Source organism: Cricetulus griseus, chromosome 4 (genome assembly GCF_003668045.3).
Source record: "Cricetulus griseus strain 17A/GY chromosome 4, alternate assembly CriGri-PICRH-1.0, whole genome shotgun sequence".
Taxonomy (NCBI): Eukaryota; Metazoa; Chordata; class Mammalia; order Rodentia; family Cricetidae; genus Cricetulus; species Cricetulus griseus.
Genome location: NC_048597.1, coordinates 73,614,808 through 73,635,145, shown reverse-complemented (window position 1 = coordinate 73,635,145; position 20,338 = coordinate 73,614,808).

Below are 20,338 nucleotides of genomic sequence, written 5' to 3'. Positions count from 1 at the left end.
TTTAAGAGATTTATTTATTTCTTGAATTTTTTGGTTTGTCTTTTCCTCCAATTCATTTAATTTTTTGTTTGCTTTCTCTTCTATTTCTTTAAGGGATTTTCTTGTTTCCTCTTTAAAGGTCTCTATCAACTTGCTGAGATAATTTTTGAGGTCCATCTCATCTTCATGCTCTGTGTTGGGCTTTTCAGCTCTTGCCGGAGTGGAGTCCCTAGATTCTGGTGGTGTCATGTTGGTCTTTGTGTTGTTGAGTGAAATCTTATTCTGTCTTCTCCCCATATCTTCTTTTAGTGGGTGCGGGTGGGTTCTCTCTATCTCCTCTTGTGGCCCAGTGGTGTGTGGGGGCTAGGAATTCGATGTCCACAACTCTAGATGATCTCGACGCTCCTGGTGGTCTCCTCGCTAGTTCCTAGTTTCTCGGTCGTTCGGCGGAATGGAAGAGTGGGGTGCTACCAGATTTGGGGCACAGGGAGCTCCTCCCTGCCTGGGCTTGTCTGGCCCAAGCCGGCAGGCACAGGCGGGGGTGGTGGGATGGGGGTGGTGGGGTGTTCTGGCCTGGGGTCGGGAGCGGGCAGGAGCTCACTCACCTAGTTCCAGGTCAGTCTGCGGCGGCGGAATCTAAGAATGAACTTTAAGTCTTTAAAGAAAGAAGATATCAGAAAATGGAAAGATCTCCTGTGTTCTTGGACAGGTAGGATCAGCATAGTAAAAATGGTAACCCACTTCTCTGACTCTCCTGGCCTGGGGACTGCATATGGGTGAACCCATCCCAGTGAACCAAGCCATCCAGAGTCTGCCTACATCATAGTACTAGTCCTGCCTCCACCCACAGGGAGGAGTGAGTGTGGGCCTGTTTCAAGCTATGTTGCTGAGTATGTGGTTGATTTTAGAGAAGCTTTCATGTGGTGCTGAGAAGGTATATTCTTTTGTGTTTGGATGGAATGCTCTATAGATGTCTGTTAATCCCAATTGGGTCATAACTTCTGTTAGTTCTTTTGTTTCTTTGTTAAGTTTCTGTCTGGAGGTCCTGTCTAGTGGTGAGAGTGGGGTGTTGAAGTCTCCTACTGTAAGTGTGTGAGGTTTTATGTGTTATTTGAGCTTTAGTTATGTTTCTTTTATGGATGTGGGTGGGTGCCTTCATATTTGGGGCATAGGTGTTCAGAATTGAGACTTCATCTTGATGGATTTTTCCTGTGATGAGTATGAAATGCCCTTCTTCATCTCTTTTGATTGATTTTAGTTTGAAGTCTAATTTGTTAGATATTAGGATTGCTACACCAGCTTGTTTCTTGGGTCCATTTGATTGGAAAATCTTTTCCCAACCCTTTACCCTGAGGTAACATCTGTCTTTGATGTTGAGATATGTTTCTTGTGTACAGCAGAAGGATGGATTCTGTCTTCATATCCATTCTGTTAGCCTGTATCTTTTTTATAGGCAAGTAAAGACCATTGACATTGAGGGATATTAATGACCATTGATTGTTGATTCTTGTTTGTTTTGGATTTGTTGTTGTTGTTGGTATTATTGTGTGTGGATCCCCCCCCACCCTTTTTGGTGTTTAGTAAAGTGGGATTATCTATTGCCTATGGTTTTTTGAGCGTAGTTATCTTCATTGAGTTGGAGTTTTCCTTCCAGTACTTTCTGTAGGGCTGGATTTATGGATATGTATTGCTTAAATCTGGTTTTGTCAGGGAGTATCTTGTTTTCTTCATGTATAGTGATTGAAATCTTTGCTGGATACAGTAGTCTGGGCTGGCTCCATGTTCCCTTAGCGTTTGTAGGACATCTATCCGGGATCTTCTGGCTTTCATAGTTACTGTTGAGAAGTTGGGTGTAATTCGAATAGGTCTGCCTTTATGTGTTACTTGGCCTTTTTCTTTTGCTGCTCTTAATATATATATTTTTTATTCTGTAAGTCTGGTGTTTTGATTATTATGTCCCAAGGGGACTTCTTTTTTGTGGTCCAGTCTATTTGGTGTTCTGTAAGCTTCTTGTACTTTCATAGGCATATCCTTCTTTAGGTTGGGGATGTTTTCTTCTATAATTTTGTTGAATGTGTTTTCTTTGAGCTGTATTTCTTCACCTTCTTCTATACCTATTATTCTTAGGTTTGGTCTTTTCACAGTGTCCCATATTTCCTGGATATTTTGTGTTAGGGATTGGTTGGACTTGAGATTTTCTTTGGTCCATGACTGTATATCCTTTAGTGAGTCTTCAACACCTGAGATTCTCTCTTCCATCTCTTGTATTCTATTGGTTATGCTTACATCTGTGATTCCTGATCGTTTACCCAGATTTTCTATTTCCAGCATCCCCTCATTCTGTGTTTTCTTTGTTTCTATTTCCACTTTCAAGCCTTGAACTGTTTGAATTGTTTCCTTCACTTGATTGGTTGTTTTTTTTCTTGGCTTTCTTTGGATTCTTTAAGAGATTTGTTTATTTCTTGAATTTTTTGATTTGTCTTTTCCTCCACTTCATGTATTTTTTGTTCATTTTTTCTTCTATTTCTTTAAGGGATTTTTTCATTTCCTCTTTAAGGGTCTCTATCATCATCATGAGATAGTTTTTAAGGTCCATCTCTTCTTCCTCTGCCTTGGGCTTTTCAGGTCTTGCTGGTGTGGAGTCCCTAGATTCTGGTGGTGTCATATTGGTCTTTCTGTTGTTGAGTGTGTTCTTATACTGTCGTCTTCCCATCCTTTCTTCAAGTGGGTGCAAGTGTGGTCTCTCCCTCTCCTGTAGTCTCCTGGTGGCATATGTGGTCCAAGACTTCAGTGTCTTCAACTCTGGTCTGGCCTCTCCTGGTATTCTCCTCACTCAAGCAGAGGTGCAGGGGGCGGGCCAAGGGTGAGGTGTGGCCAGACTCAGGGTGTGCCTTCCTGTCTGGGCCGGTCCACTCTATGGGAGGAAGATTCGAGGAGGGGGTGATGGGGGGAGTTGGGGCCAAAGCAGTACCCAGAGTCACCTCAGGTGGCAGGCAGAGCTGTCTTCATATTTTATTAACTCACAATTTTTTAACATTATTGTTGGGATTATATTCTTTATAAAATCCCCTTGAGCAAAGAGAAAACACATAGCTATCTTTAGTAAACATGTTCTTAGATTTGTCAGAAACAAAAGCAGACCTGTGGAAAAATGGAGTGTTAAAGAGGAAAGAACATTTTATCCCAGTTAGAGGAAAATGGGCCTGGAGAGCCCAGCCGTTGAGACCCAGTGGATCCTACCATAGCAGCTCCTCACTGACTTGCCTAACATTTGGGTCTTTGATGTGATCTGTGACTCTCAAAGTCTTAGCTCCCTTTGTTAATATGCCAGTGTTGGGGACATGTAGCTGGGAAAGCTTTTAAGTTACCTTTAGGAGCTAATAAAAGAACCATGAGAAAACTGCATTAAGATGAAAACATTACATTAGAAACATCTTAGAGGGTTGATTGGTTTTGCCTTGGTCTAATATAAAAGTGGGTTGTGATCCCCAGGGATCCAGTGCCTTGGCTGTAAAACAAGATTCTTGTGAGGTTTCAGCTGATCCTACCCAACCATTATTGGTTAGCCCAGAAAGGAATGTCTGTTGAAACAGCATGGCTCCTAAGATAGTGTGTCTTGCCTCAGGCAAACACTTTCAGGAAGGAGAGACTGTACCTTGAACATCACCCCTATAAAATTCCTCATTCCCAAGCCCCTTCCCCACCTCATAAAGGGTCCCAGCCATATGCCCACCCCCCGACGACCCCTCCATTTCCTGTGGGAAAGTGGCAACCCCTCTCTGTGTGTGCTAATAAATGTAATCTCATCTGTTGAGGTCAGACTGCAGCCTTTTTTCCTACCTTTTGTCTCTTTATGCTGCCTTAGAAATCTAACACACAGAGGATTCAGTGGGACAATGGCTTGTGCCATGTGGTGACATTAACCAAGAAGGTGGTGGAATTACAGGTCATTGGTGAAAGGTTCAGCTTTTAATGCTGATTGGCTCTACCTCTTTAAGAGACAGACACCACCCCCTGACAACAGTCAGGGCATGCACAGGGCGGGGCCATCACCACATCACCCACCACGCATACGTGAGGACTCTGGGCATGCGTGGAACCTCAGTGCGCATATGCAGTCTTCCCTTTAAAAGTTCCAACTTCCCTGCTTCTCTTTCTCTGCTTTTTCTTTGCTCTGCTCTTCTCTTCTCCCACCTAAGCACTTTCTCTGCCTCTCTATGGTGACCAGCCATGGCGGTCAGCCATTACCCCTGTTCCTCTTCTCTCTTACTCCCTCTATTCTGCCGGGCCTATAATAAAATGGTTAATATGTCTCATCTTGCACCTCTTCCTCTTTTTCTTTATATCTAATTTAAACAAAAACATAACATTTGGCACAGCTACCCCAGGACGTGGCAGCACCCCAACCTTCTCAGGTCCCCCAAAGATGGTCAACGCCCCCCATGTCAGCAGGAAGAAGTCTTGAGAATTCGATGCCCTTATTCCTTAACCTGCCAGGTCTAACACCCCACCTTTTTTAATAATAAGTAGAGGTGGGAATGAAAGGTTCAGGCTTTAATGCTGATCAGCTCTACCTCTTTAAGAGACAGACCCCACCCCCTGACAACAGTCAGGGAACACACAGGAAAATGTGCTACGTCATCACCATGTTACCCACCACGCATTATGGCCTGTGTGAGGACTCTGGGCATGTGTGGAACCTCAGTGCTCATGCACAGTCTTCCCTTTAAAAGTTCCAACTTCCCTGCTTCACTCTCTCTCTGCTGCTTCTTTGCTCTCTGTTTGCTTCTACTTCTCTTCTCTTTCTCTCTATGGTGACCAGCTATGGCAGTCAGCCATTACCCCTGTTTCTTTTCTCTCTTAGTCTCCCTACTCTGCCGGGCCTATAATAAACTAGTCAATATGTCTCCTCTCCTCCTCTTTTTCTTTATATCTAATTTAAACAAAAACATAACAATTGGTCTTCATTATATCATTGGCAAAAATGGCAACCAAGTCACATGGTTACCTCCACCTTTATGAGGTCCCACAGTCAAGATGTCATCTGTTCAGTGCAAACTCTATTGTAGGGAGCCGTTCCTGCATTCTCCATTACAATGATGGTGCCTGCAGACACCAAATGTAAATTACTTCACAGGCGCTGGGTAATTTCCATTCCTTTGATCTCTGCCTATCCCGTGGCTCATTTGGCCTGAGGAGCTGAAGCCATTCATAGGGTAACACGTCCCAGGCGGCTTGCCAGCCTTTATTAAGGAACGGGATTCTTGGTTCAGGGTCTCCACTCTGGTAAGCTTATGCTCTCCCCTCTCAAGATGCATTAAAGCTTTTCTGCAGAAGGATCCGAGTGTCCTGCGTGTATTTCTTGCCGGCGAGAACATACAGCGCGCGGGACATATGGTGCCGAAACCCGGGAACTTGTTAACATCGCCGGCACTGCGGAGACCCCTCTAACGGGGCGGATTCAGAACTGCAGGGTGGTAAATTCGGAGAGGTATGTCTTTTCTAGACTTTGGCTTGGGAATGTTGCTATTTTGGGAGGTTAATGTAGAGGCTTCTGTGCTTTTACTAGGAGCTATTTTGACCTTTCTCACTGTTGTAACAATCTTAAAGAAGTCCAAAATTACATGTCAGAAACTGAATGTGGTGAGAGATGGGGCGCGCCCAACAATAAAATATAAGGAAAAAGGACCTCCCGGGATATCTAGTGACAAGGGAGTGAATAATTTGTTAAGAGAAACAACAACAAATAAGAAAAAAGGACCTCCTGGGATGTCTAATGACAAGGGAGTGAATAATTTGTTAGATGATTCTGTAAATAAGTTTAAAGCTTTAAATCTTGATAGCTCTGATGACTCTAAAAGCTCAAGAGATAAAGTTTTAGAGGAAACAGCTCAGCTAGGTAAAAAAGAAACAAAAAAGGAGGGAGAGAAAATAGGGGATAACCGGTCACACCCCGGTAAATTTAAGAGACCTGTTAATCCAGCGGGTGTACTTCCATCAGCACCCCCATTATATGAGTTACAACAAAAATTTGGTACCGACTCCTTTTTACCATCAGAGGAGCGGAGGAAATTACAGATGGCTTTCCCAGTCTTTGATAGGGGAAAAGGCCGTGCATGTTATTTAACACTTCTTGAAGGCCTGGAATGCCTGGGGCTTTAAAGCCTCATAAACATTAAAGCTCAGGGCCATACTGAGGCCAAGCACCAAACCTCAAAACCTAAAAGGCCAAAAGAAAATGGTAAAATGGAAAGATATCTTAACTGATCTTTGGAGAGGCCCGGATCCTATTCTCATAAGATCCAGGGGAGCTATTGTGTTTTCCCACAGGATGAAGAAAATCCTCTGTGGATCCCAGAAAGACTCACCCGAAGAGCCCCTTTGGACCTTCAAAAGTTGAAACTCCACCCTCTCCCTGGGAGTTGAGAGCCGCTATTGTTATCCAGATTAACTCCTGTCCTTGACGGAGAGATTGTATCGCTTAAGGGGTGGGGGTGGGATTGTTTGATGCAGCCGTTTGCGGATTGGTGTTACTCCTCTGTCTGGTATGTAAGCTCTAGGCTCAAAACTTAGAGAGACAAAATGGTTATCGCCCAAGCGTTTATTTGGCTAACTATGCTTAAGCAATAGGCCGCCGGCCAGACAGCTCTTGCACACCCGGAGCCTAGGCTCATTGCACAGGGTAGAGTGTCTGGTTTGAGCAGCCCATGAGGGATGTCGAACAGAGCTTCACACAGAGAAGTTGCCCAGTATGCAGGCTTCTCTGGGAGGTATGTTGTCCTGCATAAGGGTTGCCTGCCCCAGCCTCCCTTTCCCAGAAAAACGGCAGAGGACAGGTCGAGAGTGCTTCGGGTCAAGCTAACAGCCTGATGGCGACTCTTGTACACAGTCTTAATGTTTGATTTGGGAAGGTACAACCTCTGCCTCTATCCCTCAACATATGGGTGACCTATTTGCTTGTAAAAATATAAAGCCTTATCATTAATTAATAAAAAGGGGGATATGTAGGGAGCCGTTCCTGCATTCTCCATTACAATGATGGTGCCTGCAGACACCAAATGTAAATTACTTCACAGGCGCTGGGTAATTTCCATTCCTTTGATCTCTGCCTATCCCGTGGCTCATTTGGCCTGAGGAGCTGAAGCCATTCATAGGGTAACACGTCCCAGGCGGCTTGCCAGCCTTTATTAAGGAACGGGATTCTTGGTTCAGGATCTCTGCTCTGGTAAGCTTATGCTCTCCCCTCTCAAGATGCATTAAAGCTTTTCTGCAGAAGGATCCGAGTGTCCTGCGTGTATTTCTTGCCGGCGAGAACATACAGCACGCGGGACACTCTATCCCATGGTAAACCCATCCCCCACTGGATTATGAGTCCCTGGGATCAAATGTAGATTGTTACACCTTCTTTAAAAAGATACTTTAGCTGGGCCATGGTGGTGCACCCCTTTAATCCCAGCACTTGGGAGGCAGAGGCAGGTGGATCTCTATGAATTTGAGGCCAGCCTGGTCGACAAAGCAAGTTCCAGGACGGCCTCCAAAGCTACAGAGAAACCCTGTCTTGAAAAACAAAACAAAAAAGACACTTTAGTTAGGTAGGTGTCTTAGTTAAGATTTCCTCTACTGTGAAGAGACACCATGACCATGACAACTCTTTTTTTATTATTCAAATTAGAAACAAGCTTGTTTTACATGTCAATCCCAGTTTCCTCCCCCTCCCCTCCTCCGATACCCCCCACCCATTTACTATCCCATCCCCTTTCTGCTCCCCAGGGAGGGTAAGGCCTTCCATGAGGCGATCTTCAAAGTCTGTCATATCATTTGGAGCAGGGCCTAGACCCTCCCCGGTGTGTCCAGGCTGAGAGAGTATATCTATGTGGAATGGGCTCCCAAAGTCCATCTGTATACTAGGGATAAGTACTGATCCACTGCCAGAGGCCCCATAGATTGTCCAGGCCTCCTAACTGCCACCCACGTTCAGGGGGTCTAGATCAGTCCTATGTTGGTTTCCCAGCTATCAGTCTGGGACCATGAACTCCCCCTTGTTCAGGTCAGCTGTTTCTGTAGATTTCTCCAGCCATAGAAACTCTTATAGAGGAAAACATTTAATTGGGGCTGGCTTAAAGTTTCAGAGGTTTAGTCCATCATCATCATGGCAGAACATGGAAGCATGCAGGCAAAGATGGCTCTGGAGGCAACAGAAGAAGACTGTGAGCCACATGGGCATAGGTTGAGCATTGGAGATCTGCCTCCACAGTGACACACTTCTTCCACCAAGGCCAAACCTACTCCAACAAGTCCACACCTCCAGATAGTGCCATTCCTTCTGGGCCAAGTATTCAAACATATGAGTCTATGGGGCCATTCCTCTTCAAACCACCTTACAGGAGCAGATGGTGCCTATGGCCTAGGCAGGTAGGCCCAAAATAGCAAAATAAAAAGGGAAAGGAATTTTATGGTCTCAGCTCAAGGAAACTGAGTCTGTGAGTAGCTGATAGAGTAGTTTGAATCATAGCAGTGTTTCTCTCAGAGTTTCAGATGAATAACTTCCTAATGAGTGGTATCAGCTCAGTTCTGGGGTGGGGGGAAATTGGGCTGTTTTGCTGTCCTTTTTCTTGTCACAGAGTCGAGGGTCAAGCCTGACACAGGACAAAGATTTGGAGGACAAACAGATGATTCTGCAGTGGAAGGACAAATCCCATCCAGAGCTTAAATAGCACCAGAAAATTTGCAGACAACATGTAATATGTTCTGCTTTTGATAGGGAAGAGCCTTATCAGCCTGATTAGTATCAGAGAGAGAGAGAGAGAGAGAGAGAGAGAGAGAGAGAGAGAGAGAGAGAGAGAGAAGGAGTTTGAACTGGTAAACCGCAAGTGCAGAAAGGAGGAATAAAACAAGACAGAGTGGAGCTAGAAAAGAACTCTGAAGGTGAAAACTACTTCAGATCTTTTGCCATTCTGTCTTATGAAGCCATCTGAGTCAATGAGAATTTGAAAGTCAGAGGTATTATCTACCTTATCCTGGGTCCAGACCTCAGCCATTGGGTGTACTAATGCCTTGAGGTTTGTTTTAAGGAAGCCAAAGGTGTGTAAGGATGGAAATCTTGTACCCCATTTTAGGCAAGGTAAAGGCAAGGCAAGTTTCAACTACAATTCAAAAGTGGCTGGGAATGAGGGATCATTTCCAGCTGTAACAGGAGTCCCAAATTCCAGTGACTGTGAGGACAGAGCCAGAGGGATCCCCAGGATGCAGATGAGAATGTCTATAACACCCTTAATCCTGGTTGTCACCTTAGTTGGTGGATGTTGAATGTGCTGTGGTTGAATGCCAAAAGGCCTCTGCTCTAGAGGTTCGAGGAGAGAGACAGAGACAGAGATAGAAAGATGGAGACAGCCGGGCATTGGTGGAGCATGACTTTAATCCCAGCACTTGGGAGGCAGAGGTAGGTGGATCTCTGTGAGTTCGAGGCCAGCCTGGTTTCTAGAGTGAGTGGCAGGATAGGCTCCAAAGCTACACAGAGAAAACCTGTCTCAAAAAACCAAGAAAGAAAGAAAGAAAGAAAGAAAGAAAGAAAGAAAGAAAGAAAGAAAGAAAGAAAGAAGGAGACAGAGAGAAACAGAGGCAGATGGCACACAAAAAACTCAGAGGTGGCTTTTTAGTCTATGTGGTAAGCTCAGTGAGTGACCATGCTCTCAATGGGATGTTATCAGAAAACAGTAAGAGACAAGAAAGGTTGAGAGAGAGAGAGAGAGAGAGAGAGAGAGAGAGAGAGAGAGAGAGAGAGAGAGAGAGGGAGAGAGGGAGAAGAGTTGGGATGTATTACCCCCAAACCTTTCCTGGTTTTGGCACTATTGTTAGCTCAGGACTGGTGAAGGGAACTTGGAAATAAAGAAAGCAAATAGGCATCTCCAGAAGCAGAATTGTTCTTTTAATGAGAAAAAGTGAAGAGTCACAGTTCTTCTGAGGGATGGAGTCTGTGTGAATGTAATGTGGGGGTCTTGGGTTTTATAGGAAGGAAAAGGGGGAACTTTGGGGATGGAGGAGTCCATCTTCAGGTCAGTTTCCCTGTAGTCTCAAAGTGATAGACACCAGCATGTTTGGTAGGTGGACCTTCCAAATGTCATAATGTTTTTATACTAATAGAAAGTCATAAATTAAGTCAAGTTTAAAATATACTGGTGGGTGCATCAGAGATAGTCACCATTAGCATGGAGGCAGACTGTGACCTTTGTGTTCTCCGCAAGTACCTGTTTTTCCCTATCCCCCTTGCAACCAAGGGAGGTCCAGAGCTTGAGAAACTGTAACTCTAGTAACTCCTCTTCTGTCCTCCAAGGTCACCAGACATGCATGTGATACTTTGGCTGTTCTAGCATTATGACAGTGTGTGCCAGCATGTGCTGAGTGACACCGTGGCTCCACAGAGACAGGTGCTGCTGGGGTTCCTGTGCAAGTCTCAGCCCTACTAAGGCAGCTGGCAGGAAGATGGCTGGAGCAGCCTTTCTCCAACTTTATTCCTAAATCCAATGTTGATGAAAACTACAGGATAGGACAAGGCATCAATAATCCGGGGCTGGCTGTTCTGCTGCTCCTGGTCCCGTCCTGTGAGAGAGGGAGGGTAGATCTTGAAGATAACATCAGCTGTAGAAAATCTAATGTCACCCATAAGGGACTTTCATCATCAAGAATCTCATGTGAGCGGGAGACCAGACTGAGCCCCTGAGGATAGAGAATCCAGTTTTTTGGCTTCTATGGGCTACACATTATATACACAAATGAGAGCTGAGAATTAAAAAACTGTCTTTACACAGTTTTTATAATGTCTGCCACCACAGATGGTACAGATATAAAGTTTGTGATCTCTAATAAAGAAAATTAACATATCTAAGTAATTAAAAGGAGGGTCACCTAGGAGCAGGTACATCTTGGCATTGTAATTTGGAACTAATGTATCATCATCACCTTAAAGAAGCAATTGCAGCTCTCAGAAAGCATTCAATGTGTTCATCAAATATTTGGTTCTAATTTTACTCTTATTTTTTAGGCTCAATTTTTAAAAATTATGTGTTTGGCACACATATATGAGTGTAGGTGCCTGTGGAGGCCAGAGGCATCAGATTTCTGGAGCTGGAGTTATAGGTGGATGTGAGCTGACTTACCTGGGTGCTAGAAATGGAACTCAGATCCACTGGAAGCACAGCAAGTACCCTTAACGATGGTGCCACCTCTCCAGCCTATATGTGTTTCATTCGTGAAAATAGTTTCTCACAAGCAAGAGCAATGACATGAATCAGATGCGATGTTGAAGTGAGAAACATTCGTCCTCAGAAGACAAGACCTCAAATGCCAGATCGAAGTTCTTCGTATTCCACTTGAAAATCAGGCAACATATTAATTTTGACAGAAAGCACAGTTGCAAATATATCTAAATGTCAATTATTTCCCCAAAACTCTTGAAATCTGTTGTCGCTTTCTTTTTGCTGTGTTTAACTAGTGTACTAAAATTTATAAAATTATTGGCCTTAATTTGAGCTGGCCATAATTTTATTTTCATTTAGAACCAAAATTATGACTTGAAACATATTGATGACTTGGTATTCACCTTGCTCAAAAATCATAAAATCATTTTAACATTTGGCCTACACTTAGCCACTTATTTTCAAAAATTAAATGATGTCACAATAGTTACATCAACAACAGTTCCTAGAATGGGTGATTTAATCCCTTAACCGTTATAAAATTTACAGTCCTAATGATATGAACGCTCTTATACATACATTTCTCTATCATTATTATTGCGGGTGCATGCTGTGTGTTCATAGGTTAAAGTGGCATATGTGCCAGAGTGTCAGAGGGTGACTCTGTGGAGCTATTTACTGCTTTCTACATTAATGAAGGTTCTGAGGATCAAATTCAGGTACTAGGCTGGTGAGGAAATTACCTTTACCTGATGAACTGTTTATCTCCATGCTAACATATTTTTGATATACTGTGCAATGATGTTGCATTAAAAATGAGTTTTGGTAGGAACTGCATTGTCATCTACTAATTTTACAAGTCCCTCTCTTTTAGCTGTCATTGCCTGGGCATCATCGGTAACTGCACCGATCCTATGACAATGGACATCGAAAATGGCTTTAACATATTGTCTTACAGCTACATATAAATCTCTTGTTTTGATTGTGTCTTTTAATGGTACTTTAGAAGCCACTAAATATCACTTCAGTGACATATCCATGATGGCTACTCTTGGTTGTCAACTTGACTACATCTGGAATTAACTAAAACCCAAAAATGGCTAGCCAAACCTTTAAGAAAAAAATTTTAATTACATCATTTGAAGTGGGAAGATCCACTTCTAACCTGGGTCTTTGAGTGGAAAAAAACCATCATTAATCTAGGATAGGAAGACCCACCTGTAATCTAGGCCATGCCTTCTGCTGGAAGAAGGAAACTCTCCTTTTGCCTGCTTCCTCTTTCCCTCATTAGTAAATCTGTTCCTTCACCAAAGTCTACTTCTTTGGGATTTCAGAATATACTGAAGACCAGCGAGATATCCTGCCTCATGGATTGAACCATTACTGGATTCTTAGACATTCTGCACATAGGCAGCCATTGTTGGATTAGCTGGACCACAGTGGGAACTATTTTCCAAACTTAAATAAATGCATTTGATTATCCTGATTCACTAATTGTGGGTGGCAATGGATTTGGTGATGCTGTATATAAAACTTTAGATGGCTTGTGATAAAATAAGGAAAATCATGCTGCTGGTTTGTTGCTTTTAGCATCCCTGGATAAACTGACAAAGGAAAAGGATGATGAGATATGTGATAAAATTAACCAGCTTCCAGAATCTCAGGAGATGGTGAAGGACAACAATGAACTTAGTGATAAAACTGACCAGTTCCAGTTGTGCATATACAGTCTAAAGATTTCTAAGTGTGCCTTGGAAGAGACTCTTCATTCTAGTAGCCACAGAGCTCAAGTTGTGAAAAATCAAACCAAAGCCTTCATTATAATGCCAACTGAATTATAGTGAAAATTCAAGTACCAGCCTTGGAGGATGTCAGCATTTAAAAAGTAAGGGTATTGACTAGTAAAGAATGGGATCTTGTAACCTGGGATGGAGGTAAGAAGCTTGAACCCTCAGAATCTTGAGGGTTTATCTCACTTGAGGGAGTAGTCTCTCCACCCTCAGGAGAAGATGTACTCCCACCTACCCCCCCCCTGAAATATTGCCCTTTTCACATTTGACTGAGGAAAATTATCTTCGCTGTCTGATAAACCAGCAGTGACTTTCTTGGATGGAGATGCCCGGCAAACAATACTATGTCTCTCAGGGCCCACCTACAGTTGCCTCTAGACCTATAACCAGACTTGAGGCTAAGTAGGCTCCTAGGAGGGAGATAGGAAATGTAGTTCATGAGTAGGTGTGCTATACTATTGATAGCTTAATGAGTTTGCTAATTCATTCAAGGAGAACTCTGAGGAATGTGTGTGGGAATGGATTTTAAGGATGTGGGATAATGGTGAAAGAAACATTAAATTAGAACAGGCTGGGTTTATTGATATGGACCATCTGAGTGGAGATTCTAGGCTTTTAATATGGACGCTCACACTGGTAAAGAAAACAAGTTGTCAAAAGTCTGTTTGAATGGTTGGCTGAAGGAAAAGAGCCTTTGAAAAGGATAAGGAGATGCCTGGTATCTTCTGGCTTAGTGTTGATGATGGGATATTAAGATTCAGGGAAATTGCAATTCTAGAGTGGATAGCTGTGTCAAACCTAATCCTCCACAATGGGAAGGCCCAGAAGACATGCTCTGCACTAATCCTGTAAGGTGTAAAGTGGTGAGAGGGGCACCAGCACATTTGGACAGCTTTGTTGTTGCCCTTGTCCTCATCTTAGACTTTAGGTTGGAGACACTGCTGCTCAGTTGGTTTAATTAAATGCAATGAGTTTAATTGGGCCCTAAAGTAGCAGGGGCCAGGTGGCAGCACTGAATTGGCAAAGGCAAGGTGATCTTAGTCATTATAATAGGCATCACAGACAAAACAAAGTCCATGATGGCCTGACTCAAAATGATCAGCACAGTCAAAGTGAATTTTATGGTGGTATGACTCATATGGACCTTTGGTACTGGCTAATCAATCATGTTGTTTCCAGGCATGAAATAGATAGGAAGCCTACTGAATATCTGTTTGCTCTGTGTAAGTGGAAAAATTATCAAACAAATAAAGAAAAGCTACATTGGATGGTGGTGAAAAGGAATCTCAGCTCATGAATGAATTTTCAGACTTGAGCCACTTTGCAGATCCAGAAGTGCTTGAATTTAGGGACAGCCAAGTTCTCCTGAGGAAGGACCCTGATAAGACACCTCAAAGTTTTGTAGTTAGCCTTTCTCCAGTCCTTCTCCAGCCATTTACAAGGGTGACTGTAGAATGGGGCAAAGGAAACATTCAGACTTTCCAGGGACTGTTGCATACTGGTTCTGAATTGATGCTGATTCCAGGAGATCCCAAGAAACACTGTAACCTTCCAGTTAAAGTAGGGGCTTATGGAGGTCAGGGGAATAAGGAAATCTTGGCTGATGTCTGACTAACAGTAGGTCCAGCAGGTCCCTGAATTCATCCTGTGGTTGTTTCCCCAGTTCCAGAATGTATAACTGGGATAGATACACTTAGAAGTTGGTAGAATTCTCGCACTGGCTCCCTGACCTGTGCGATGAGGGCTATTATGGTTGGAAAAGCTACATGGAAACATCTAGAGTTGCCTATGCCAGGAAAAACAGTGAATCAAAAAAAAGTATCACATCCCTGGAGGAACTGCAGAAATTAGTGCCACTGTAAGGACTTTAAAGATGCAGGCAAGGTGGTTCCCACCACATCTCCCTTTAACTCTACTGTCTGTCCAGTTCGGAAGACAGATGGATCATGGAGAATGACAGCTAACTATCAAAAGCCCAATAAAGTAATGACTCCAAATGCAGTTGCTGTATTTGAGCAGATATACACATATCCTGGTACATGGTATGCAGCTACTGACCTAGCAAATGCCTTTTTCTTGCTGTCCATAAAGACCACCAGAAGCACTTTGCTTTCAGTCAGCAAGGCCAGCAGTATATATTTACAGTTTTACTTCAACAATATATTAATGCTCTAACCCTGAGTCACAATTTAGTTAGAAGGTATCTCTATTGTCTGTCTCTTCCACAAAATTGGTGCACTGTATTGATGACATTCTGCAGACTGGAGAATAGCAGTGAGCAGGAGGTAGCAACCACTTTTGACTTGTTGGTAACATATGCCCATCAAAGGATTGGAAATAAATCCAACCAAAATTCAAGGACCCCTACCTCAGTGAAATTATTAGGAGTCCAGGAGTGTGGGACATGCAGGCATATTCCTCATAGGGTAAAGGGTAAGTTATTGCACCTGGTCCCTCCCACCACCAAGAAAGAAACACAATGTTTAGTGGTCCATTTGGATTCTGGAGACAGCACATTCCTCTCTTGGGTGTGTTACTCTGGTCCAATATACCAAGTGAAATGGAAAGCTGCTAGCTCTGTGTGGGGCCTGGAATAGGAGAAGACTCTTCAACAAGTCCAGGCTTCACTGCAGGCTGCTCTGTCACTTGGAGTGTATGAACCATCAGACCCTATGGTTTTTGAGGTGTCAGCGGCAGATAGTGATGCTGTTTGGAGCCTTTGGCAGGCCCAATAGGTGAATCACAGAGGAGACCTTTGGGATTTTGGAGCAAGGCTCTACCATCACCTGCAGACAACTGCTCTCTCTTTGAGTGACAGCTCTTGGCCTGCTATTGGGTCTTAGCAAAGAAATGGTCAGATGTGCAGTTGTTCAGATCCATGGGCTGTAGCAAATGGATAGATAGGCTGGATAGTCAGGGATTTGAAAATAACATGATTGGAAAATTGATGAGAAAGATGTCTTTGGAAGCAGTATGTGGAAAGTTCTCTCCAATAGGGTGAAGGATGTGGAGATATTTGTGTCCCATATAAATGCTCATCAAAAGGTGACAGGCTGAGGAGGAATTCAGTAATCAAGTAGGTAAGATGATCCATTCTGTGGACAGTCTTTTTCCCCAGACATTGGCCAATGGGCTCACAAAACAAGTGGTCATGGTGACAGAGATGGGGGTTTTGCATGGGCTCAACAACATGGACTTTCACCCAACAAGGCTGACCTGGACACAGACACTGCTGAGTGCTAGATCTGCCAGCAGCAGAGACCAACACTGAGACCCAGGTATGGCACCATTCCCTGGGGTGAGCAGTCAGTGACCTGGTGGCAGGGTGACTACATTGGACGACTTCCTCTGTGCAAAGGAAGTGCTTTGCCCTTATTGGAGTAGACATTAATTCTGGTTATGGGGTTTCCTTTCCTCCATGTAATGCTTCTGCCAAAATCGCCATCATTGAACTTACAGAATACCTTGTTCACCATCGTGGTATTCACACAGTATTGCTTCTGACCAAGGAACTCATTCTTTTGATCTGTGAAGACCTATCTCTAATCTGGGCCACACCTTCTGCAGAAGCTTATATAAGGATATGGAAGAGAGAAACTCTCTCCCTCTCACTCACTCACTCTCTCTCTCCTCTTTTTTTTATTTTTGGTTTTTGGAGACAGGGTTTCCCTGTAGCTTTGGAGCCTGTCCTGGAACTCGCTCTGTAGACCAGGCTAGCCTCAAACTCACAGAGATCCACCTGCCTCTGCCTCCCAAGTGCTGGGATTAAAGCTGTGTGCCACTGTTCAGCAGAGAAGCTCTCTTTTTGACTACTTTCCCCACCCTCATCAGCAAGTCCATTCCTGCACCAGCATTAATGCCTACTACTTTGGAATTCTGGCATATACTGAAAACCAGCTGAGACATCCAGCCTTATAGACTGAGCAACTACTGGATTCTTGGATTCTTGGGTCTTCTGTACATAGGCAGCTATTAGACCACAGCTCATAAGTCATTCTAATAAATTACATATACATGTATATGTATGGGGATTCATTCTGTACTCTAGAGAACCCTGATTAATGCATCCATCATCGATATCTGCAATGAAAATGGCAAACTGAGACCTATTTATAGCGTATCAGTATTTATATATTATATCTCAGTATATATATTATATATTATAATATATTTACTATATATTATAATATATAATATATTATATATATTATAATTATATATTATATCTCAGTATATATATACTTATATAAATTAATGTATTTATAGCATTAAAACTGTCATCTATGATCAATGCATAAAAGTTAAAACTTGCGACTCTACTCTCTACATTTGTGGGGGGCAGTGTTGAACATTTGGATGAACTAAGAAATGGAGATCACAAAGGTCACGCTTTCTGAACCTTCAGGAGGTTTTCCAATGTCAAGCTGACAAGAATACAGCAATTGTTTAGTCTCCAGGCTGGATGCCTTGGCCAGTCTTCAGTATCTACCAGAATCCCAAAGCGGTAGGTTGCTGAAGACAACACCCACACAACCCATTGAACATGGAGATGTTGAGCTGTTGTCTACAGCAAGGGGCAGGGCTGGTTCTCCTGTTCTCATACCCTTGGGGTTGGTTCACCGGTACCTACACCACCATGGCCAGCTCTCAAGTGCTGCAGTCGGTGAGGGGCAGGGCCAGTTCTCCTACTCTCATGTCCCAGAGGCCAACTCTCCTATGCTGCAGATGGCATAGGACAAGGGGGGGGCACCTTTCCCTCACCCACACCATCACATGGTAGATGGGGGTGGGGCCAGCTCTCCCACTCCTCAGGACTAGCTTACCCTCCCCCTTGCCAACAGGGTCAGCTCAACTCTGCTGCCTAAGCAAGGTACAGGACTGGCTCTCCCTAGTGCAGCAGTCTGTGAGGGGCCCAGCCAGCTCTCCCGCTCTCTTGACCCTGGGGCCAACTTTCTCTTCTGCACTGGGTGAGGAGGGGCAAGGGGGTCCATCTCTCCCTGAGCCACACCACCATATGACAGACAAGTAGTGGGGCAAGTGTTAATCCCAGTAGCAAGAATAAGACCACTACACAGTTTAAAGCCAAATTTGAAGCAAGCTTTAATTAAATACTGGCCAGGTGGGTGGGCTCTGGCCAGGTCCATACCCAGGTTCCTGGAAATGGCCCAGAATCAAGTATGGCAAGGGTTTGAGAAGGATAACCCATAATTCATCGAATTTCCCATCAGGTCCAATCCAGGGCAAGCATAGACATCCTGAAGTTATATCCAGCCTGTGCCCCCCCCACACACGTGATCAAGCACATCTGGTGCAGATGGGGAGTGAAAACATGTGGGTTGTTATCGCACACAAATAATAGCCTCCAGCATTACAGGAACTATCTGTCCTTGGGCAAGGGGCTTACAGATCACAGACATTTTTGCTTCATGGATCTCTAAGTAATTAAAACTTAAACTCTAACTTGGGCTCTCATACAAGCTCTCCCATGCTTATGTTGTGTGAGCTGGTTCAACCCCCATTCCCCCATCGATAGATCCAGCTCTACTATGCTGTCCAGGCCAGATCCATGGCCCACTGTGCAGCCCTAACTGTTTGCTCTTTTGTGGTAGCAGGAGCCATGGACATCAACACAGACCGCTGTGGCAGGGTCATGGACCCAGATGTGACACTTGGCAGCAGCCCAGGCCAGGACATCATCATGGCCCTGGGTGGCAAACAGGCCACCCACCTCAGCCCCCTCCTCACCGCCTTCACCTATTCAGATCTGCCTCTCTCCACAGGACATAAACCATTCTGCCACCCCCCTCTTCCATAATGGTGCCCCGGGCAGGCTTGTGGATCTTCTCCTGCTCAGTTCTTATGGTATCAAGCAGGCTCCTGTTCTCCACCCTCCCCCCACCTCACCCCCGTTTTCCTGGATTTCTTCATTTCCTCTTTAAGGACCTCTGTCATCATCACACAGACTGTTTTAAGGTCGTTTCTGTGAGCTTCAGCTATGTTGGAATACTCAGGGCCTGCTGCCGTAGGGTTGCTGGGCTCTAGTGGAAACCTATTGTCCTGGTTTTTATCAATTTTTATTTTTATGCTGGCATCTAGGCATCTGGGATTAGGAAGCTGGTAGGACTAGGTGATGGTATCTGGTTTTGTCTTTGTTGAGTGAGTGTTTTGTTCCTTGGGTTGTTTCCTCAAATTTTAGGAGCGTGTGCTGCTTGGTAGGAGATTTTCTGTGGAGCTGATAGGTATGGCCTCTGGTGGTTCGAGGTACAATGTGTTTCTGGGTATTGGGAGCCAACACTTAGGAATGGGGATGGACTAGGGGCCTGAGGGTTCACAGGCGGAGGAAAGCAGAGTGATCCACCAGGATCTGTTTATTTGATCTCCTTGGGATGGGAGTAGAGAGTGAAGGCAGGTTACCTCAGAAGGTCTGCCATAGACCCAGGGATGAGACTGGGGAATATCTACAGACAGCCCACCTGCTTCCTTGGCAGGGCAGGGAGTTGGGGGCTGGGATAAAGCAATGGGGGGGGGTTTAGGAGGAGGAGGTCCGTGGGATCCACAGGCAGAGAGGGAGGCTGCAGCAGGTGCTCTGTAACAGAGCTAGGGATGAGACTGGGGGATAGGGTTTGGAGGAGAGGGGGGAGTAGTGAAGGTCTTCAGTTAGCTTTCCTGTTTCCCTGACCTGCTCAGCTGGTATGTTCCCAGGGAATCCCTGCTGGTGCTGGAAGCTGGGATGAGGAGGGGCACGGGAGGCTGGAGGAGACCTTTGTGATCCATTGGGAATGGAGTCAGAGCAAAGGGAGACCACAGCAGGTGTTCTGCTACAGAGTTAGGGATGAGAATGGGGACTGGATTTGAAGGAGCAGGGGAGGTGAAGGTCTGCAGTCAGCCAACCTGCTTCCCTGGAAGGAATCTGACCAAGGCAACTTATAAAAGAAATAGTTTCAATTGGGCGTATGGTTTTGGAGGGCTAAAGTCCATGATGATTGAACAAGGACATGGCATCAAGAACAGCTAAGAGCTGTTCTTGCATCTTAAACTTTAAGAGAGAGAATGCTGACGACAGCTGGAGTCTTTTGAAACCTCAAAGCTGCCCTCAGTGACCTCCTCCAACAAGGCCATACCTCCTAATCTTTCCCAAACAGTTCCACCAACTGGGGACCAAGTATTCAAACATGTGAGCCATTTTCATTCAAACCACCATATACCACAGCTTTCTTTCCTTTAGTTATGGCCTCAATATGTAGCTCAAGCTGGCTTCGATTCCTGAATGCTGGGATTATAGGTGTGAACCACAACTGTCCTTTAGGTTTAAACGAAGCCCACACTTCAGTAATGGTGAGAGATGAGCAATCCTAGTTCCATTGGTTTTATTCTTGT